Source organism: Myotis lucifugus, unplaced genomic scaffold (assembly GCF_000147115.1).
Source record: "Myotis lucifugus unplaced genomic scaffold, Myoluc2.0 scaffold_62, whole genome shotgun sequence".
NCBI classification, from domain to species: domain Eukaryota; kingdom Metazoa; phylum Chordata; class Mammalia; order Chiroptera; family Vespertilionidae; genus Myotis; species Myotis lucifugus.
The window spans coordinates 3065898-3090509 of record NW_005871110.1 but is presented as its reverse complement, the minus strand read 5'-3'; positions in this window follow the sequence as shown (position 1 = coordinate 3090509).

The window sequence follows — 24612 nt, the reverse complement described above, 5'->3', positions numbered from 1 at the left end:
GCATCATCCCATACACGGAAAGGTTGCCAGTTAGATTCCTGGTCAGGGCACATTCCCAGGTTGTGGACTCGATCCCCTGAAGGCTCTGCAGGAGGTAGTCGATCGATGTTTCTCCCTCTCCCTTCCTTTCTCTTAAAAAATCAATAAAAATACTTTTTAAAAAGATGCAAAAAGCAAAGTCCACAAAAGGCAGAAAAAATGTGGAAGACAAAAATAGGAACAACAAGCAGAAAACAGTATGGTAGCAAATATGGTAGGTGTTAATCCAGCTATATCAATAATCATCTCAGTAGACTAAATATATAAATTAAAAGACATATTATCAGGGAGGATTAAAAAACTAGACCTCACCATATTTTGTCTACAAGAAACCTACTTTAAAAACATACAGATTAAACATAAAGGAACAGAGGAAGATACATGCTAGCACTAATCAAAAGAAAGTGGAAATGGGTATATTTCAGATAGCAGATTTAGGAGCAAGGAAAGTTATTAGGGATAAAGAGAGCATTATATATGATAAAGGGGTCAATACTCCAAGAAGGCATAACAATCCTTAATGTAGAAATAGGGGAATCTACTATTATTAGAGACTAATAGTCCTCTCAGAATTTAGACAGATCCAGCAGGCAGAAAATCGGTAAGGACATAGTTGAACTCAACAGCACTTTCAGTCAACTAGATATAATTGACATCTATAGACTACAGATTACACATTCTTCTCAATCTCACTTGGACCATTCATTCACCAATATAGACCTCTTTCTGGGTCATAAAACACCCCTTATCAAATTTAAAAGAAAATCTGCTCTCAGGCCATGGTGGAATTAAACTAGAAATCAATAACAGAAAAATAGTTGGAAAATTCTCAAATACTTGGAGGTTAAAAGGCATACTTCTAAAAAGCACATGGGTCAAAGAAGAAATCTCAAGAGGGATGGAAAAAATGTTTCGAACTAAATGAAAATGGAACTATAACAACATTTGAGGGATACAATTAAAGCAGTGCTTAGAAGGAAATTTTATAGCATCCAATTCATATATTAGAAAATAAAGTTCTAAAAATCAGTCATTTAAGTTTCTGTTTGAGGAAACTAGAAAGAGAACAAATAAAGTCAAGTAAGCAGAAGAAAATAAATAATAAGAATTAGAGCAGAAATAAATTGAAAATAGGAAATGAATAGAGAAAAAACAAGTTCAAACCATGGTTCTTTGATAAGATCAATAAACAGTCTCTAGGAAGGCTAAAAGAGAGAAGGAACAAATTGCTAATATCAGATATGAAAGAGAGGACATCACTACAGATTCAATGGATGTTAAAAGGATAATAAAGGAGTATTATGAACAGCCCTATGCCCACAAATTTGATAACCTAGATGAAATGGGTCACTTCCTTGAAAATCACAAGAAGAAATAGACAATCTGAATATAAGTAGCCTATGTCTATATCTATCTATATAGATATAAAAGAAATGGAATCAATTATCTTTAAAACAGAAAGCACAATGCCCAGATGGGTTCATTGGTGAATTCTACCAAACAAAGAATAAATTATACCATACCCCTATAATCTCTTCCAGAAGACAGAAGCAGAGGGAATATTTCCATATCATTCTATGAAATCAGCATTACTCTTGTGACAAAAGAAAACTACAGACCAATATCATGAACATTAAAAAAACCTCAACAAAGTATTAGCCAGTTGAATCCAACAATGTATAAAAAGAATCATTTACCATGACCAAGTGGACTTTATCCCAGGTACACAAGGTTGGTTAGCATCTGAAAATAAGTTAATGTAACTCATCACATTAACAGTCTAAAGGTGAAAAATTACTTGATCATATCAATAGATGCAGAAAAAACATTTAACAAAATCCAGCACCCAGTCACACAAATCTCAGTAAATGAGAAATAGAGGGGGGAACTTCCTCAACTTGATAAAGAACATTTACAAAAAAACATACAGCTAACATTATACTTAATGAGAAACTAGAAGCTTTCCCACTAAGATCAGGAATAAGGCAAGGATGTCCCCCCCATTGCTCTTCTGCTGTTTCTTTTTCTAAAATCTTTTCATTGATTTCAGAGAGGAAAGGAGAGGGAAGAAAGAGCATCATCAATTGACTGCCTCCTGGATGCCCCCTACTGGGGATGGAGCCTGAAACCCAGGCATGTGCCCTGATTAAGAATGGAACTGGGACCTCCTGGTTCATGGGTTGATTCTCAACCACTGAGCCACACTGGCAGGGCCCACCATTGCTGATTGGAAAGGAAGAAATAACACTGTCTTTGTTCACAGTTTTCTTTCTATATGATTGTCTATATAGAACATCCTAAAGAATCAACTAGAATATTCCTGGATTATAAATAATAGTAAGTTGCAGGACACAAAGTTAATATATAGAAGTTAATTTTTTTCTGTATATAATCAGAGAACAAGTAGAATTTGATATTGAAAGCACCATATATTTTAGTGTCCCCCAAAATGAGTTACTTAGGTATAAACCTAACAAAACATGTATACGATCTATATGATGGAAACTATAAAATTCTGATGACAGAATCAAAGAACTAAATCAATGGAGAGTTATTCCATGATCATGGCTGGGAAGACTCACTATTGTCAAAAGGTCAGTTTTTTCAATTTGATCTATAGGTTCAGTAAAATACAAATCAAAATCCCAGCAAGTAATTTTGTGGATATTGACAAACTGATTCTAAGGTTTATATACTGAGGCACAAGACGAAAAATAGCCAATTCATATTGAAGGAGCAGAACAAAGTCGAGAACTGACACTACCTGACTTCAAGACTTAATATAAAGACTTAATACTTTAGTCAAGACAATGTGGTATTGGTGAAAGCACAGACAAATACATCCATGTATTAGAATAGAAAGCCAAGAAATAAATTCATTTAAGAGGTAATTGACTTTTGACACAAAGGAGCAATGACAATACATTAGAGCAAAGATAGTCTTGTCAACAAATAGTGTTGATACTACTGGATATCTACATGCAAAGAAAGAAATCTAGATAGAGACCTTATGTCCTTCCCAAAATTGACTAAAAATGTATCATAAATCTAAATGTAAAATGCAGCACTCTAATAAAACTCCTAGAAGAGAAAATAGAAGAAAATCGAAGTGACCTTGAGTATGGTGATGAATTTTAGGTACACCACCAAAGGCATTACCCATGAAATAAATAATTGATAAGCTGGACTTTATTAAAATTAAAAACATCTGCTCTGTGAAAGACACTGTCAAGAGAATAAGATATGCCACAGATTGAAAGAAAATATTTGCAAAAGACATCTGATAAAGAATGGTCCAAAATATGCAAGGAACTCTTAAAACAATCAGGAAAAAAAAACTACCTGATTTAAAAAATGGGCAAAAGTTCTGAAGATATACAGGTGGCAAATAAACATGTCAAAAGACGTTCAACATCACATATTATTAGGGAATTGCAAATTAAAATGAGATGCACTTATTAAAATGGCCCAAATTTGCCTGGCCAGTGTTGCTCAGTGGTTTAGCATCAACCCATAAACTAAAAGGTTGCTGGTTCAATTCCGGGTTAGGGTTGCAGGCTTGATCCCCAGTGGGAATGTGCAGGAGGCAGCTGGTCGATGTTGCTCTCTCATTGATTTTTTTAAAAAAATATATTTTATTGATTTTTTTTTTTTTACAGAGAGGAAGGGAGAGGGATAGAGAGTCAGAAACATTGATGAGAGAGAAACATCAATCAGCTGCCTCCAGCACACCCCCTATTGGGGATGTGCCCGCAAGCAAGGTACATGCCCTTGACTGGAATCGAACCTGGGACCCTTCAGTCCGTCGTAGGCTGACGCTCTATCCACTGAGCCAAACCAGTTAGGGCAACTCATTGATGTTTTTATCTCTTTCCCTCTCCCTTCCTCTTTCTAAAATCAATTAAAAGAAACAGACATATTTTTTTAAAAAGGCCCAAATCCAAAACAGTAACATCACCAAATGCTGGCATACATGTGGAGCAACAGGAGCTCTCATTCATTGCTGGTGAAAATGTAGAATGATCTAACAGATCCAGCAGTCACTACTTAGTAGTTAGCCAAAGGAGTTGACTCATGTCCACCCAAAAACCGGCATACGGATGTTTATTGCAGCTTCATTCATAGTTGCACAAACTTGGAGACAATCAAGATTCTTCAGCAGGTGAATGGATAAATAAACTGGTATACTGAGATATGGAATATTAATCTGGGTGAAAGAGAAATGAGCTGTCAGGCCATGAAAAGCCATGGAGGAAACTTGAATGCATATTACTAAGTGAAAGAAGCCAATCTGAAGAGGTTGTATACTGTATGAGTACAACTATATGACATCCTGGAAATAGCAGAACTATGTAGACCAGGGGTTCTCAACCTTCCTAATGCCGCGACCCTTTAATACAGTTCCTCATGTTGTGGTGACCCCCAACCATAAAATTATTTTTTTTGCTACTTCATAACTGTAATTTTGCTACTGTTATGAATCGTAATGTAAATATCTGATATGCAGGATGTATTTTCATTGTTACAAGTTGAACATAATTAAAGCATAGTGATTAATCACAAAAACAATATGTAATTATATATGTGTTTTCCGATGGTCTTAGGTAACCCCTGTGAAAGGGTCGTTCGACCCCTGTGAAAGAGTCGTTCGACCCCCAAAGGGGTCGAGACCCACAGGTTGAGAACCGCTGATGTAGACAGAAAAATTTGTGGTTGCCAAGGGTTAGGGGCGAGGGAGGGGATGAAGAGGCGGAACACAGGATTTTTAGGGCAGTGAAGTTACTACATTGGTAGAAACATATCATTGGATATTTCTTCAAACCCATTGAATGTACAGTACCAAGAATGAATGCTAATATAATTAATTCATGGGCTTTCGGTGATGATGTGTTAATGTAGGGTTATCAGTTGTAACAAATGTACCATTGGTGGGGGAGGTTGTATGTGTGTGGCGACAGAAGGTATATGGGAACTCTCCTTTTCTCTTGATTTTTCTGTAAACCTAATCTGATCTAAAAAATGAAGTTATTGAGATGTATCCTCTGTTTAGTTCCAATAAACTTTTATAGAAAATTTTTAAATTAAGTTTATGAATGAAAAATAAATCTCAGAAAAATGCACAAGGCAATTTACAAAAGTAGTACAAGTGGCCAGGACATACTCTATTCCTAACTAGAGCTAACACATGGTCCAAATTCAGAACTGGATCTTGTTCGAGAAGCATAGTTCAGCACCAAAAGTTATTAAAAAGGAATTCCATTTGTTCTTAAAGAGCACTAAAGGGAATTTAATTCATAACCAAATTAATAATTATTATAAGGTCTTTTCTCCTCATTTCTCTTACTGCCCGGGAGCTTCTCGCAGCTCAAACTCTTAAAGCTTTTCCCTCAAATCCCAGTTAACAAGGTTGCCCTCCCCCTAACATTCCTTACTGTTTCCTTTGTCACATTGATCAGCTTAGTATCAGTAAGTCATTCCTTATCAGGAAAGGAAAAATAGTGGAGGGAGGAAGGTTGTGGACATTCACATGTTAATAAATTTTTCCATGTCACTAAGAAATATTCAGGCCTCTTGACATCAAATCTTTGTCTCTTAAGAGCTATGTTATTTTGCATAGGTTACTTAGCTCTAAGACTTAGTTTTCCCATTTTGCAGATAATAATAATAATAATAATACTCATTTTGCAGATAATAATATAATCTCATTTTGCAGGAAGTTATTTTGAGGATCACATGAAATAAGCATTGGCATATAGCTTGATATAGTATGACCTCAATGATTATTAACCATTATTCTATTTTTATAAATGTTACTACTAATTTAGAGCTGTGCAGCTCATATTCCTGAAATTGTATTTCAGATTTTGGATTCAAAGTTTGATCTGTTTATCACCAAGTATTGATTCCCTCTTCTTTAACCCCAAGAAATATAGAGTTGAGCAAAGAATTAATTATTTTGGCAGTTGTAGGTAGAGGGAGAATTGAAGAGCTGGCAAGTTTTTTGTTTTTAAAAAAAATACATTTTATTGATTTTTTAGAGAGGAAGAGAGAGGGATAGAGAGTTAGAAACATCGATGAGAGAGAAACATCGATCAGCTGCCTCCTGCACACCTACTGGGGATGTGCCCGCAACCAAGGTACATGCCCTTGACCGGAATTGAACCTGGGATCTTTCAGTCCTCAGGCCGATGCTCCGCTGAGCCAAACCAGTCAGGGCGAGCTGGCAAGTTTTTAAAGCCTCTGTCCTAAACAACAACAACAAACAGCTGTTTTCCATTCACTGAGCACAGGGTAAGAGGAAACAGGCTTCAACTTCAGTAGTGAGTGAATTACTGAGGTGCCATAATGAGCTACTGGTGATGTTTTAGAAGTCACCTTATGATGGAATAAGTAAGGAGATAGAAAGGATAAAATTGGCAAATTTGGTAAAAAATAATTCTGACCTTAAGTGTCTTTCATGCATTTCATTAAATTGCAACACATTTTATAATTGGAACAATATAAAAATTAATGTCTGTAAATGAATAAAGTATGTTTTCTAGGTAGCCATTAGCATATTTTGTAGTTTTACCAGGGGAAGAATAACTGAAATATTATAAACTCTATCCATAGTATTCAGTAAGGTGACATTGAAGTGAGCTGATAATATGGGCATTCATGTGTCCTGATTAAGTTACATGTTTAGCAGGCCCAGGAGTCCAGAAACTGGGTTCAAGCTCTGATCCTTCTTATTGACTGGGAATCTTGAGGAAGTTGCTCAGTTTTTGAGTCTTTCCATCTTCATCAATATACTTCTTATGTCTCAAGCCTTGCAACGTTTTTTATTTTTTATCATGGACATTTTGGATATGTGCAAAAGCAGAGAGTAGTAAAGAATCCCCATGTATTCAACAACTAATTTTAACAATTATGAATGCATGACCAACATTGATTCATCATTACCCTCACTTACACACCCCTGCTTAAGATTATTTTGAAGCAAATCAATAATCTATGAATATGTTAATATAGCTCTCTAGAACAGCGGTTCTCAACCTGTGGGTCACGACCCCTTTGGGGGTCGAACGACCCTTTCACAGGGGTCGCCTAAGAACATCGGAAAACACATATATAATTACATATTGTTTTTGTGATTAATCACTATGCTTTCATTATGTTCAATTTGTAACAATGAAATTGGGGGTCACCACAACATGAGGAACTGTATTATAGGGTCGCGGCATTAGGAAGGTTGAGAACCACTGGTCTAGAAGGTCCGTCTGCCACCAGAACTATGATTCCCAGTATTCCTGGTGCTCCCCGTGCTCTGGGCTTCCACTTCCGGTCCTGGGGCTGCCACCAGAACTACTGTTCCCAGAATTCCTGGTGCTCCCCGAGATCTTGGTTTTCCCTTCCTGCTCTGTCTCCGTCCCATGGCCTCCCACTCTGCCAAGTCCTCCAAGCCACCAGCTCTCCCTCTCTGCTCTTCGTCTGGCAGTTTGGGGAGCCAATTTCCCCAAGCCGCTCCACTCTCCGCTGGCTCTCCTGCTCTGCTCTCCACCCAGCGCCTGTGTATGCAAATTAACCTGTCATCTTTGTTGGGTTAATTTGCATACTCACCCCTGATTGGCTGGTGGGCGATGTGAAGGTATGGTCAATTCTCTTTTATTAGTGTAGATAACACCAACATACATTTTCCTTTTCTTCAAGTTTTCTCTGTTAGTCATATATGGTATACTCTTGTGCATTTGTCCATGTATTTTGATAGGACAAGATTCCTTGAAGGGAAATTACTGAGTTCAGGAGTACATACATTTTAAACTTTGTTATATATACTGCCAAATTGCCCTTAGAACAGGTTATAACAATTTACAACGTTTACTAACAGGAAACTTGTGCCCATTTCTTCACACCCCTAACAGTAAAATCTTAAAACTAAGTTACTAGTTTTGTAAAATTCATTTCAGAGAGGAAGGGAGTAGGAGAGAGAGAGAATCATTGATCGGCTGCCTCCTGCAGGCCCTCTCCTGGGGATTGAGCCCACAACCCAGGCATGTGCCCTAACCGGGAATTGAACCGTGATCTCCTGGTTCATATAGGTCAATGCTCAACCACTGAGCAATACCAGCCGGGCAGAACTAAATTATCTTCATTTACTTGGTATCACATTGTTTTGGTTCTTAAACAGAATATCAAAGGAAGTAAAATACGTTTGTTTCTGAAAAGTGTGGACTTAATATCATGACATTTTAAATTTAAAATATTTTCAGCACTTTTGGAACCTAGAAACTGATTTTATAATGGAGCTTTGTAATTCTTTAATATGGGTCAGTAATTTTCCATATTTTGAAAAATAGTTCCAAGTCAGGATACCCAGAAATCATATACCTGGCTTTCTCACCAGTTATAGGAGGAAAAAACTTCCTGACTTCTCATTTCTCTCGCATACTCTCTTTTTTTTTGAAATGTGAACTAGACATCTGGATTAGAAAGAAAACATCCCTAATGTAGTTTGGAGGCCTTCTAATATTACCAGCCTTTTCTACCTTTACATGTCTTTATTACTTCCTTTCGTAGTGGTCACGTGTGTGGTCTATGAAAATAGCTAGCCCATAAATTAATTTATGTGTGAGAGCAGAACATATATGCTCTCTTCCTTAGGTGCTGTTGAGTTTATTATTTAAAAAATCTGTAATTTTGGAAAGTAGAACTTTGCTTCTGTCTACTTAAAAATAGCCTGTGATTCTTACATAGGTGTCAACCTAGATTTTATTTAAAATTTTCTTCTGTAAGTACATAATTTTACTACCTCCCTGTGCCCAGAGAATTTTCTTGAATTATGAATGGTGTGGAAAAAAGAAGATAAGGGAAATAACAAGGAAGGGAAAGAACTTGAAAGAAAGAAATCCAGACAGTTTTAAAATCACCCCCTCTCCCCCAGTTAAACAGAAAGCTAACACTTTTATCTGATGTTTCCCTTAAAATGTAACCTTTACCTAGACTCATATTTTAGTCAGAACCTCACAGCTAAAACAATGTGGAGACTTTAGTTAATAATGGGATTATTGGGCAAAACTGTGGTGGGTTATTTGTCGGAATGATTTTCAATTGCTTGGATCCCTCCCCACCCCCTATGCACCATCCCAGTTTGGACTTGCCATTTTGAGCTTGGTGTATAAAAGTATAAATTTTTTTTCTTGTATTTTTAATGATTATTTGTATTTTACTAATTAACTTTTTAAAAATGATCTTTTAATTCTATATTGTGGAAGAAAACTTCCCTTCTCTTGATTAATTTTGTCAGACTTCTGTTCATATCAGAAGGAAACTTTATTTGAAGATTCAGCTTGTCTTTCAAAGAAAAGGTGATAATTACTCTGTATTATTTAAAAATAAACTCTATAAGGGCAAGGAATTTCTTCTAGGTTGCATTTTCTTTTAGTTTTCTTTTAGAATGAATTCTCTTTTGTGGTAACAAATAGCTGTTTCTGAAGTTGGCAAGAAAACTTCCTCTTGGGACTCCCATAGAAGTGTTGTGGCAGCTATCTGATTCAACTGCTTAGAAAGCTCTCTGAAAGTTTCCTTATTTGTCTGGAAAGAGTCTGGAGCCCAAACCTGCTTTTTCCCCTGAGGAGGATTGTAGCTCTAAGCTGATGTGGGAACAACTATGAAAGATTCTGTGGTGACAGTGTGAAATGGGGGGATACCAAAGCATAAATTTAAATTTTGTACTCCAAAGGAAATTTTCAGACACAGTAAAGAACGGGCTCTTTATGGTACAGATAGGCTTGGGCAGTTTTTATATTCATATCCACCTTTTTAGGAAACCAAGAGAAAGGAGAGGAAAAAAAGGGAAGCTTCTTTTCTCATTCTTTTTCATTTATTTTAAACAGTCCACAATCTGACTGCTGTATGAGCCACTATGCAAGAAAAAGGAGGATAGGGAGTGTAAGTGCAGATCTTCTTATAAAAAGTAAAATCCTAGGTCTTTGTATAATATTTTAGTGAATACTAATTACCTTATGTTAGAATATTACAAATAAATATCAGAGTACATCCTGAAATTATTTTGAGTCATATTGAGTGGAGTGGAGAAAAGGGTCAGTAATGAAAAACAATAGTGGGGGTGAGGAGAACAGTGGTGAGGAAAAAGAGAAGCTGTAATCGTGAAGCAAAATGAGAAAGGTAAGAGAAATGATGGAAGTAGAGTAGTTAAGAAAAAGAATGGCTCCAGTTTTCTCCATCTAATGAGTAAATTCTTCTTTGCCAACTTTTGGGCTGCCCTGTAGAGAGGCCCACACACTAAGTTGTGTGATCATAGGGCGAGGTAATTTAACAGCTCAGTGTCTCAGTTTTCTTATTTCTAGGGTTGATAAGCTAGTACTTTATCTGTAAATCCCTCAGTATGAGTGTCTTGCAGGTGATAAGTTCTCAGTAAATTATAGCTGTTATTATTACCATAACTATTGTTATTTTTTTTAAAATCTTCATTGTTGAAAGTATTACATTGATGTGTCTAGGAAATTTCCTAATCTAGATCCTTCTCACCCAGGGTTTCTCAACCTCAGCACTGTTAACACTTTGGACCGGATAATTTTTTATTATGGGAGTCTGTCTTGTCCACTGTAGGATGTTTTATCCAATAGCAACTAGATGCAGGTTGTGACAACCAAAATTGTCTCCAGACATTGCCAAATTTCCCAAGGGACCAAAATTGCTCCCCCCCTCCTTGATTAAGAACCATTAGTTTAATTGTATGCCTTATTTACTTTTCACATGTATTCTTTTTTAAAAAAATCTTTATTGTTCAGATTATTACAGTTGTTCCTCTTTTCCCCCCCATAGCTCCCCTCCACCTGTTTCCCACTCCACCCTCTGCCCTTACCCCCCGCCCCCCACTGTCCTCATCCGTAAGTTTTTGTCCAGTCTCTTCCCACACCCCCACACCCCTTTCCCCCTGAGAATTGTCAGTCCACTCCCTTTCTATGCCCCTGATTCTGTTATATTCACCAGTTTATTCTGTTCATCAGATTTTTTTATTCACTTGATTTTTAGATTCACTTGTTGATAGATATGTATTTGTTCATAATTTTTATGTTTACCTTTTTCTTCTTCTCCCTCTTCTTAAAGAATACCTTTCAGCATTTCGTATAATCCTGGTTTGGTGGTGATGAACTCCTTTAGCTTTTTCTTATCTGTGAAGCTCTTTATCTGACCTTCAATTCTGAATGATAGCTTTGCTGGGTAAAGTAATCTTGGTTGTAGGTTCTTGGTATTCATCACTTTGAATATTTCTTGCCACTCCCTTCTGGCCTGCATAGTTTCTGTTGAGAAATCAGCTGACAATCGTATGGGTACTCCCTTGTAGGTAACTGTTTTTCTCTTGCTACTTTTAAGATTCTCTCTTTGTCTTTTGCTCTTGGCATTTTAATTATGATGTGTCTTGGTGTGGTCCTCTTTGGATTCCTTTTGTTTGGGGTTCTCTGCGCTTCCTGGACTTGTAAGTCTATTTCTTTCACCAGGTAGGGGAAGTTTTCTGTCATTATTTCTTCAAATAGGTTTTCAATATCTTGCTCTCCCTCTTCTTCTGGTACCCTCATAATTCGAATGTTGGTTCACTTGAAGTTGTTCCAGAGGCTCCTTACACTATCTTCATATTTTTCGATTATTTTTTCTTTTTGCTTTTCCGGTTGGGTGTTTTTTACTTCTTCGTACTTCAAATCTTTGACTTGATTCTTGCGATCCTCTAGTCTGCTGTTGGATCTCTGTATAATATTCTTTATTTCAGTCAGTGTATGCTTAATTTCTAGTTGGTCCTTTTTCATATCCTCGAGGGTCTCACTAGACTTATTGAGAGTCTTACTAAATTTATGGGCGGTTTCTAGAAAATTCTTGACAAACCTTATAACCGTGGTTTTGAACTTTATATCCAGTAGTTTGCTTTCCTCTATTTCTGTCATTTGTGACCTGTTTCTTTGTCTTCGCATTTTGGCTACTTCCCTGTGTTGATAGAGTGGCTTTCTGTGCTAGGTGTCCTATAGGGCCCAGTGGCTCAGCCTCCCCAATTACCTGAGGTGGACACTCTTGGTGCACCCCTTTGTGGGCTGTGTGCACAGTCTTGTTGTAGTTAAGCCTTGATTGTAGTTAGTATCACTGGGAGGAATTGACCTCCTGGCCAATTGGCTGTGAGAAACAGCTGTGTCTACGGTGGGAGAACTTCTGTGCTGGAGACACCCTTATGGGGCAAGACTTGCTTCAGTGGGGCTTTGGTGCTCACTGAGTCTGCCCTGAGTGTGTCCCTTATGGATCTGAATAGTTGTAATCTGGATGGTCCCACTCTGACCACTGGGAACACTGGCACTTGGATCTCTAAGGAGGTGCTAATTTAGCCTCTGCCTGAGGCTACCCAGCAGGAGCTATGGGGAGATCTGCAGATTCCTCTTCTTTGTTTGGGGTTTGGAGGTGCCCAAATGAGGCCCAGCTGTGAAGCAATGCAAGCTGCTGTGGGGCCTTGGGCCTTCTTTTGGATGTTCTGGGTCTCTCTGACCCAGCTGCAGTTTGTTAGGTAATTTTAGATTGCAAAAGGCCAGGTCATTCATATGCAAAAGCCTCTGCGCACAGCTTGTGTGGGGCGGGGTCTCAGGGAATCAACAGGGCAGAGCAAACAGCTATGGCTGATCCTCAGTCCTGCCCTAAGAGGTCCGGGTCTCAGTGTCCCTCGGTAATGGCTGCAAGCGCCTCTGAGAGAAAGCTGCCCTCAAGTTCCGCCAGTTTCTCCCCTTATGAGTCTGGGTCCCCCTGAGGCTCGCCGGGAACTGGAGTTAGGGCCGTCGGGAGCTTGTGTCTCCCTCCCGATTGAAAAAGACAACCGCATCCTCGGTTGCCAGCCCTTTCTGCGCGCACCTCCATACCTCTGCACTTTACTTCTGCACCTCCTCTGAGTCTCAGTGTGCTTTTCTCTTTCCTTCTAGTTGTAGAATTTCCACTCAGCCAGCCTTCCTGTGGTTCTGGGTGATGTCCGTTTTGTCTTTTAGTTTGAAGTGGTTGTGCGAGGCAGCAATTTCAGGTGTTTACCTCTGCCACCATCTTGGTTTCTCCCCTTTTTTTTCACATGTATTCTTGATGGAAAATCACACAGATCGTGTAACTATAAATTTGTGTTCTTCTGATTCAGCCAGGTCCTTAATTGTGCCTGGCAGTACTTTAATACTTTCATAGAGTTTATTTTTTTTTGTCCCCAAACTTCCCATCTCATTACCTTCCTCTTATTTTTAGCAGGGGACCTTGTCTTCTCTTCAAAGAGAAAAGAAGACAGAATTGTTAGATTTGTTCTACCTCAACTTTGTGATACTAACTATGAGCTTACCTGCATTTAACTAATTTTGTGAACTTTGGCAAGTTAGCCTTTAAGTGTCGTGTCATCTTTGCTGATGTAATCGCTGTCATGAATTTAGCATAATGCCTTGCAGTTGGTGGTGGGGTTTAGGGAATGTCAGAGCTGGAAAAGGGGGTGCTGCTACATATAGAGTGCAGAGAAAGCCCCACTTTGGAGTAATATTTGAGTAGAGACTTAGGGAAAGTGAAGAGTGAACCAGGCAAAGATTTTTTGGGTAAAGGGCTTTTAAGAAATGTGACTATCTATAAATATAAAAGGCTAATATGCTAAGTGTCCCTCCACCCGCCCAAACGGTTGCTATGACGCACACTGACCACCAGGGGGGCAGATGCTCAATGCAGGAGCTGCTGCACTGCAGTGACTTGGCAGTGGCTGTTCTTGGGTGACGCACCCCAAAACCAGAGAGGAGGGAACAGTGTGATTCCACCTTCGGCCGTGGGTTATGTTTTTACGGGGGCACTGTCAATCCCAAATCTGGTTTACTGCACACTTGCATTTGCGTGCCACACCCTGTATGACAGCAACTTTGCAGAGTGCCCACTCGCACTCTGGGACCCCTTGGGGGATGTCGGAGAGCCGGTTTTGGCCCGATCCCTACAGGCCAGGTAGAGGGACCCCACTCACTCCGCAGAAGCCTTTCGAGCCACGTGTGGCCAGCCAGGGAGGGACCACAGGAGGTTGTCTCCAGGGCATGTCCAGCCTGTCCCACCCAGTCCCACCCCACTGGCCACCTTCTAATTAATTTCCTTTCAATGTGCATGAATCCGTGCACCGGGCCACTAGTAATAATATAAGCGGAAAGAGAGAATAGTAACTGCAGGGTAATGTGCAGTCAAGGAAGTGGATGGGCTTGTTTTTCAGGAGGGAGAGACATGAATGTTTTAAAATGCCCATATAGAAAGGTGCCATTAGAGAAGGAAGCATTGCAATTAGAAGAAGAGAGAGAATAAGCTAACTTATTGCAACAACCTCTTATTTTTCTCTATCCATTTTCCATGCTGCAATGTATTAATCATTCTAAATGCAAATCTGATTCTCTTACTTCCCGTAAAGTCCTTAAATGCCTCCATTTGCCAATAGTCAAAAATACAAACTTCTTAAAGGGTTTTTTTACTAGGTCATGGCCACTTGGTTCCTGTTAACATGTCCCCCTCAGTTCTCACCATTTTGTTTTTTTGGACTCCTACATTTTCCCTCAGTCCCCAGATACCCCTGTCCCATTAAGTGTTCCAAACTTCAGTCATATTGTGCTGAATTTCTCTTACTTCTTCAAACACGGCATGTTCTCTCAGCCTTTCTATTTTTTACCTTTGCCTGGAACCCTTGGCTGACTTTCTTTCATTCTTTAGGCTTCATCAAACCTATCAATTTTTCTTCATTCCTGCCCCAACTTCAAGCCTGGATTATTTTCCCCTTCTGTGTGCTGCCATCTGTCCATTCATTTATTATTTTCTCTTGGATTTCTCACTTCTTAACACCAAATTGTAAAGATCTTTTCAGTTGTCTATATGTCTACCACCCTGTAAACTTTGTGAGAGCAGAGGCCATGTTTTTCCCATTCACTTTTGGATCCCTACACCAGAGAACAGTGCCTGGCATATTGTAAAGCCTTGACAATACTTGCTGAATAAATTAACAGATATTTTGTTGTTAAATTGAAAACAACAACAACAGTAATTCATCCATATAACACTTTTACCTAATGTTCACTCTGTGCTAGGCATTGTGAAAATTGCTGTGGGGGTTTAAAAAATCCTCAGTCCCTGTTTTCAAAGTACTTCTGGTTCAGTTGTGGAAGTAAATCATGCACAGATGCTTTTCTGAGTGTGATTTGTACTAATTTGAAATTTGAGTGAATTGGGTTATATTTGTAATACCTTTTTGTCGGTTGTGAGAATTTTATTTCTAGGATATCACTTCTCATTATTCTACATTGAACTATACCTACCCATCTTTCAGTAGCTCCAGGTGTGAAAGGATTGTTATTGAACTCAGTAACAAAAAAAGTGTTTTAGTTCTATACTTTAAATTTAGGTCTGTGATCCATTTTGAGTTAATTTTAGTAGTATGTAGTGTGTGGTATGGGTCAAGATTTATTTATCTTTTATTTTTTTGGTATGTGGATGTCTAATTGTCCTAGCACCGTTTGTTGAAGAGACTATTTTTTCTCCATTGAATCGCATTTTTAACTTTGTCAAAATCAATTGACTGTATCTGTATCTATGTATGGATCTATTTCTGGACACTCCATTTTGTTCTATTTGTCTATTGACTCTTTTGCTAATGGCATGCTGAGTTGATTAATGTAACTTTAAAGTATAGTCCTGAGGTAAGATAATATGAATCTTCTAATTTTTTTTTATAAAATTGTTTTGGCTACTTCACTTCCTTTGCCTGACCTTACTGATTTTAGAACCAACTCATCAATGTCAACCTAAAAAAATTGGCTGGTATTTTGATTGAGATTACTTTGAATTTAGAGATCAATTTGGGGAGAATTGACTCTTCTAATACATATACATGGTTTATCTCTCCAATTATTTAGGTCTTCCTTTATTCATCAATGCTTTGTAGTTTTCAGCATATAGATCTTGTACATATTACATTTGTATGTATTTTTAAAAAATCTTTATTGTTGACATTGTATTTTTATGTATGTGTTTTGTACTGTTGTGAGTGGTATGGTTTAAATTTGTACTTTTTTGTTTCTAGTGTATAGATAGATAATTGATTTTTGTATATTCGTCTTGTATCCTGCAACCTTGCTAAATAAATTCACTTAGTTCTAGGAGCTTTGTTAAAGAGTCTTTGTGATTTTTCTACATAGACAATCCTGCCATTTGTAAATAGAGGCAGGTTTATTTCTTTTCATTCTGTATGACTTTTATTTCTTTTTTCTTACTGCACTAACTAGGGTTTCCAGTATGTTGTTATTTAACAGTAATTGTGACAGCTCATGTCCTTGTTCTGATTCTTAGGGAAAACATTGTCATATTATTAAGTATGATGTTAGTTGCCCTTCTATTCCTGATGTGCTGAGAATTTTATTAAGAATAGATGAATAGGGATTGGATTTTCTTAAATGTTTATTTTTTGCATTTGTTGGTGCCATCATATTTTTCTTTTTTAGTTTGTTGATCTGATGGATTACACTGAGCTTTCAGTGTTGAATCAGTTTGCTTTGCATTTCTGTATTATGCTTTTATAACTTACTGCATTTGATTTGGAAATATTTGTTGAAGATTTTTGCATCTATGAGGGATAATTGATCTGTAGTTTTCTTGTAATTTCTTTTTCTGGACTTGGTATCAGCGTAATTCTTGCCTCATTTTATAAAATGATTTGAAAACTCTTCCCACACCTCTTTGTGTATATTTTCCCCCCACTCTTTTTTTCCTGTTCAGTTTCAGCTCTGGTAATTTTTGTTGACCTATCTGCAGGGTTATTGTTTGTTTCCTTATCTGTGTCAAGTCTGTTGATGAGCTTCACAAAGGCTTTTTGAATTTTGTTATTGCATATATCATATTTTGTACTTCAGATGGACTCGTTTAGCATTTTTGTTCAACCCTTGCAGTTTCTATATCGGATATTTGCCATCTGGTCTTGGGTATTGTTTATCTGTTCCATTTGAGTCTTCATCAATATTTATAACTATTTTTAATTTTTTGGCAGATAGTTTCAACATTTAAGTTATCTCTTAAGTCTGCTTCTGTTGATTATTTTGTCTCATTTAGTTGTTTGCTTTTGAGATTTTCTGTGGCTTATAATTTTTTTGTGGGGGAGGTGGTTACCAAATAACTTTATTTGAAGGAATGGTACAAGTACAAGACTTCAGTAGATGTTTTCATACAACTTACAGAGAAGGTAATGGTAGCTGCACATGTATGCATTACCTTAGGGACCAGGGAAGTCACCCCCATTTTTAATTGGATGCCAGTCATCATTTGCAGGATAGTAGAAATAGAAATATTTAGTATTTATGCCAAGAAATAGGTATGACTCTTGTTTTGCTAAGCTGTTAGTTTGAAGAGTTGAATCAGTCTTGCCTGGAGTTGATCAGGGTTTATGCCTTTTTGTGCTCTGGTTATCTTCATTCCATCATCACCTTTAAAAGCTATCATCACCTTGTACTTAAGGTGGGTGTAGATTTACTGGAAAGTTTTAACTCAGTGTTTTTACTCCACCTATATCTTTAGGCCTTACTTGCACATCTGTACTTCAGTGAGGCTCTTTCTATACTCCTTTGTTCCTTCTCTATTAGTAGAGTGCTGTTACTTATTACATGTTGCTGGTTTGCTTTTTAGTGGTGGGCATGGGATGAGGCCTTATCTTTTGTCCTCCTAGACCTAGACCATCTTTACTCTTGAGGACAGGCTCTGCTTAACCTTTCCCCCAGTAGCAGTAGACCTTTGTTGTTTGGGGCAGGATGATTTCTTATCCCTCCCTTAGGGGTAGATATTATCATCTAATTTTAAAGGAATTATAATAATTGAATTATAAGACTACTAGAAGAAAATACAGAAGAATACCTTATCTAAGGTTGAAAGGTAAAGATATTAGCATATTGACTGTATAAAATTTAAAACTTGTAAATATAAAAAACAAATTGTAAGTGGAAGAAAGAAGCATTCATGTAAATTTAGATATAAAAACAAATGAAATAATTGATTTTAAGATAATTTTGTAATTAGAATCGTTGAAAAAAGGATTTTTAGCCGCTATAAACACAGAAAAACATGAAGGCATGCAAGGTAAAAGTTTAAAATACAAAGGTTATTTGTAATGCATAGTATCTAAAAAATTCCTCCACTTGAAGTTAGTTCTGATAGATTATTTTAATATGCTAGTTTTAAGAGCAAATTTAGAAAGCAGGGCAAAGAAGCCATTCTGCAGTGGTGGTTAATTGAGAAGTTTTTTGGCCTGTATTATTAGTATGTATGTATTAATGATTAATATGAATATCTTCTGCGAGACCTTTGAGATAATCATTTAACATTTGTCAATCCTTTAACATCTTTTAGGTTTGAACCCACCGTGTGATAGGAGAGTGTGTTTTGCTACTTGCTGAATTATTCAGAAGCCTTAGGAGCAAATTTTTAGAATCTTTAAGGATTATATCAGCCTGTACATTTTATATATTATTCCTAGAGAAGCAAACTGGTTTGTCCAAACTATGCAGTAGTTAGTGGTAGAAGTAATGTAGATTTCCCAGATTCCTGCTTTTTCATTACACTGCATTATGTGATTGCTAATTTCTACTTTGTTACATTTGGGATACATATCTTAAGACATACATTTGTAAATGGCTGTGTGGAATGGGGATTGACCAGTTGTAACCTAAGTGTTTGCATATTTTGTAAAAAGAGAAATTGGTTAGCCTTCTGAGTGTTTCTCTTAGACATTTAATCTTAGATACTATCAAAATGTGCCCTGGAGTAGCAGAATGTTTTGGGGAGGTTGATTTGAATTTCAAGTTTGTAGTTAAAAAGTCTTTTTTTTGAGGTCTGGTTTTCATATGTGTCAATTGTGATTTTTAAAGGAAAAATACTGAGCTTCTGTAAAAACAAGCCTTGGAATTGGAACACTATAATATACACTCTCTTTAATTGAATAAATAAATTATCTGTGGTAGTGAAACACATGTGGAGCCAAAAGACGGTGCTTTCCTTTATATGGAGTAATTTATTTTTAATACATATATGTTTTGTTGTGTTATAAATCTTATATTTAATCATGTGGCTTTTTCTAGAATTTGCCAAAGAAAAGAATGACTAGATACCCTATATTTCACTGCTAGATCTTGTTTTGTTTAGTTTTGTTTCTTTGAAGCCAGATGCCATTAATTTGAGAAATGTGCCTCAGAAACTGTGTGTTCTTGGTTGTAAAGTTCCTTGTGTAGAATCCAGCTTCATCTGAGGGGAGAGCTTCAATGGAGTATAGTTAGCATGCTGAGTTTTTTTAGTCAGTACATATTACTTTTTAGCTTAGATTTTACTTTGACGTTCCTTCATAGCTTTACATACAACTATAGAAGCTCTTTTTCTTTAGGACTTATAGCTCTGCCACAACTAACATGTGGCAATAGTGAAAGCTTGTGAGACTAACAGGAACATAATCCTTTAGGAGCCTAATTTGTTCATAAGTCAAGGAGCTAATGTAATAGTTGAAGGTGCAAAGTGCAAGCTGCCATCTAGCATATTTTAGTGGTAGTTAGTTGAAGCATTTGTGAGAAGGTGATGAACAAACAAAAAGTACTGTGGGGACACTCTGGGAAGACCCTTCCTGAATGCTCACTGGAACTTCCATTTATTTGTTTCTTGTAGCTACCTTCTCCCTCAACAGGTTAGGAAATACCCAATGTAGTGTGCATTCTTCTAATGTTTTAAGTTTGTTATCATTAAAAATTGGATTCGTAGTCTCATTTTTAATAGAAAATGTTGAAAAGAAATGGTAGGTTTTTGTACAGCCAGAATTTAAATTGGAAACTGGGTAACAGATGTGGAGAGTGTACAATTAAAAGGCCCAGTACTTCTTTTCTTCTTCCTTCCTGTCGTTCTAGTTTCCTCCTTTATCTCTCTTGCTCATTTCACATGGCATCAAGAAGACAGTCAGAAAGTTATGTTTGTGTGTTGGCTCCATCAAATACATTATTTGAGACAGTTCTCTTTAGAATACTAAGAATAGATTGGTGTTTTGGATATATACTCATAGGATCATTTTTGGGTTTGCATTAAATTGGTAGTTTGGTAACAAAATGAATGTTTTTCTTGTGAATTTGAACTCTTTCTCTCTATGTGTTCTTTAGAAATTATTCTCAGGAACAACCTTGCTTTCTGGTTAAAGCTCAGGTGTTTTGTTTTTTCTTTTTAAAAAAAATATGTTTTTATTGATTTCAGAGAGAGGAAGGGAGAGAGAGAAACATTAATTGCTGCCTCCTGCACAACCCCCACTGGGGATCAAGCCCACAACCCACAACATGTGTCCTGCCCAGGAATCTCATCAGTGATGCCCTGGTGCATGGGATGGCGTTCAACTAACTGAGCCACACCAGCTCAACTTTTTTGAAGGCTTTCCATTGTATCTCCATGGTGAAATGAGATAATGTAGGTAAGACATTATTTTGAATACAATGAATAACCCTTTAGGAAGAACATGAAATCTATTTAGGACTCTTGATTTAGAAATAAACTGTTTCTCTTAGTTGGGTTCGAATTAGCAAAAGGTACATTTTGCTATATTCCTTTGTTAATTCAATAACATTTATTGAGTATATGCTCTTTACAAGGCTTAGTCGATGCTGGGACTATATATATGAACAAGTTACATTTTTCTTGCCTTTATGAAGCTTATATTCTAACAAGGAAGACAAATATAAAACAGTCAATTACACAATAAATGGTATAAATACAATTGTGATAAGAAAAATAGGAAATGGTTTGAAAATCCATAATTGGGAATTTGACCTAGTCTGGGAATCAGAGATGGCTTCCTTGAGGAAGTGAGTTATTTATCATTAACATAAGTGTGATTGAGCAATTCAGTTTAAGAGCTTAGGGAAATATCAAAAAAATTATTTAAGGTTTAAAAATAAACATGTTAACAAATTTATTTCCATTCTATTCTTGGTCTTTCACTTGCATAATTCATTTTAAATTCTTGGATTCCTTCATTTTAATATTGGCTTCCACAGTGCATAAGTGTACCCATACATATGTACATTTGATAATTAATAAAAGCCTCCAAGATATAATAGATTTGAAAATTATTTATTAAAATGCTCTAAACTTATCTTGTGTGTTATTCTATTGATACATCCGTAAATAAACAAACCAAGGCATTTCTATTATCTATCTTTCCAAATAGACCTCTCAAGGATGATATGAGACACACAGTAAATGCTAAATAAACAAATCAATTATGAATAATCTGTGTTAATAAAGAGGAGGAAACTAGGTGACTCACCTTTATATTTCCTTTTAGTGACTTTTTAGTATAATGCAGGGGGCTTTGAAATCATAAGGCCTTATTTTGAATCCCAGTTCCTTAATATGTATTCTTAGCAAGAACTAAACTACTCTAAGCTTAATTTTCTTCATCTTAAAAAATAAAGTGAAATTACATGTGTGAAGTAGTTAGCATAGAGTCTGACACATAATAAGTGTTCATAAATGATGGCTAGTATGATAAGATATATGCACTAAACTTTTTAAATCAATTTGTTTCATTTGTGATGTTTAAAATAGGCACCTATAGTAGTAACACAAAATACTGGTATGTATGAGAGCAGATTATTAGCTCTTCCTATAATTAATTACACAAAGTCAAAAAGTGATAATTTTATAACTGGTAGGCCATTTGTTAAACTTCATGAATTATTAATCATTGATGATTAAATGGATAACTATGGCCCTTATCATTGCAATGAATGCCTTTTAAATAATGATTCCCTAATGTATCTTTTATATAGATTATAAGACATTTGCTTGAATTGATGTGTGTGTATATATTTAATGTACATAATTAGATGTGAGAATGGAAGAAATACAAAATCTAGTCTATATTTTTAATTTTTCAACTTCTATAAGTAAACTTTGTCATTTTAAATACTCCTGTGTGAACTTTCTTTGCCTACATAGTAAAAATACTTTAACTCTTTTCTTTACATTGACTAATACTGTCATTTTCTGAGGATCTTAATGAAAGCAAAGGATGTAAGGGAACTGATTGAACAAATAAATATTCTAAATTCTAAAAATTTATTTTAACTCCATGTTATGTATAGTGATGATGTGCTCTCAAAAATAAAATAATATAAATACTCCCTAAAACAAAGCAAAAAATGCCAGCAAACAAAAATATTTTAAGACCTTTGTATTTTACATTTTTAAAAATGCATTTCAAGTTTCTCCAGTAGCAAGATATCCACAAATTGGTGTGTTTTTTTTTCTTGTATATTCTAAGCACACTGACTGTAATCAAGGCATAAGTAAAATACTGTTTGGAATATAGTACTAAGAATAGGAGACATTTGATGGAAAATATTGTGAGGATATATGACCTTATGAAAACTTTGTTTTTGCACTTGAAATATTTTGATGGATTTAGTGAATTTACATGCTCTTCAAAGCACTTAAAAGGACAGTTTTCAACATGTAGTGAGCGTCACTGTACTGTATACAGATGATGTTTTGTTGAGTTGTACACTTGAAACCTCTATGATAGTTATGTGAACCAATGTCACCCCAATAAATTCAATAAAAAAACATGTAGTGAGGGTTCCTAGGTGTCCATTTAGAGGAGTTTGACTATAAGATTGAAATCAACAGGAAGTTTTATGTAATACAATCTGACAACATATACTCCAAAAATATAATTTAGTGACTTTTTTTATGACTGAGATTTATATAATAGTGTTTGCATCTCTTTTCTCAAACTACTTTATATTTTTCACTTGCTCATAGAATATCACTGAGATTAGGAAGCAGGCAATGTCCATTGTAAGAGTTGTGTCAAGCCCAAGATCACAATGCAAGTCATTGATAATTTGGTATTTGAATACAGATCTTCTTCTGTCTTTTCTCTTTCCACATGTTATTTTCACCAGGTTATTTTACTGGTTCCTTAATCCAAGCTGAGAATTTAGAAATGTAAGTTTGTAGTTCTTAAGGTGATTTGCTAAGTATTATACACTAGATATTAAAAGAATGAACGTGGAAATAAAATTGCACATGTAAAATTAAATTTTTCTCATAACTTGCCAATATGCATTGTGGAAGAGGTTTCCTTTTTGGTATATTACAATTCTATATTTGGCCTTAAGATGAGCAAAAATAGACCATTATGATTAAAATCTATGTTTTTGTAATTTTGGTTTCTAACCTAAGAAGTGGCCATGTTTTTCCCACTTCAAACAGCTCAGCTTGGGTTTTCTCAGAAAGCAGATAAAAGCCTTATATTTATTTTAACATTCAGATCATTAGTGTAAATTCCTTTATTAGAAGGTAACTTTTTTTTAAAGTACATGTTTAGGAAAATCTCTAAGAAATCAAAATTTAGAATAAGTTTTTATTGGGCTAGATTTTTGGAATTGGGCTAGCTTTTTGGAATTGATTATAATCATAAGGCCCTGAAAACAACAAAGTGGGTTTTAAAAACTACCCTTTAAAAAGCCTACAAATAAAAATCTGTACCGTTTGATTTACAAGGATTCCAGGTTGGGGATCTGTTTGTGTATCGGTTACAAAGTCTTGTTGCGATTGGACGGGAAGTAAACATAATTTATTTTTCTGAGCTGTGATTGGCCAAACTCCTTCCCTTTCCACGATTTTCTAATAACTGAATCCGGAGCATCTCCCTGTTTTTATCATCTGACCAGTGAGTTTGAGATATGCACTAGTACTGTACTAAAACTACTCAGATTGCTCGGAGACAGTTTGTGAATGTTAAGGTTATTGGCAAAAGCGCTCAACGGGGCACCTCCTTTGGCGTTTTACAACAAAGCAGTAGCGAGGTGTCAGCCTTCGAATAGCTCAAACACGTAACTACTATCGCCACAAAAGGAGAGGATAGGATGACAGTGTTTTCCTCATTTTCATTAAAGTCGTGGACTGTTCTGCAGTGACTGAGTTCTGTGGGCTTCGTTTTCAGTTGAAAGTGTTGCTGTGCTTTGCTGCTGGGACTCCAGGACTGTTAATTCAGGCAAAGGCGAGCATCGTGTTCCAAAAAGCACCGCTCTGCCGAAGTGGCGCTTAACCTGGAGTTGATTTTGTGATCCAGAGTGGAAACCAGCGCGCTTCACTTTCGCCTCACCCCCACCGAAGGAGCGACGAGTGGGAAGATGGACTGCAGACGCTCTTGCGTGCTCCTGGAGGAGAGCGTCCCCTTCTCCTGCCCATCTCTCCACTCCTCAGCCGGCCCGGTCCGCAGCGGCCGCCGCGGCGCGGGGCACTACTTTGCGTCTGCGGTGGTTCCTGGGACCCTCTTCCGCGGCTCCCTCCCCCGCCCGCGCCGGCGGAAGGAGACGCCGCTCGCAGCCGCGGGTGGAAGGGAGGCGGAGCACTCCTGGCCGGGGCCGGGCTGCCTGGGCGCTCCCGACGGCCGTGGGGTTTGTCAGTTTGGTGTGTGTGGTGTGCGCGCGTGTCCATGTAGAGCTGCAGTCAGGCTGCGAGACGGAGAGGCCGGAAGAGGGCTGAGTAGGC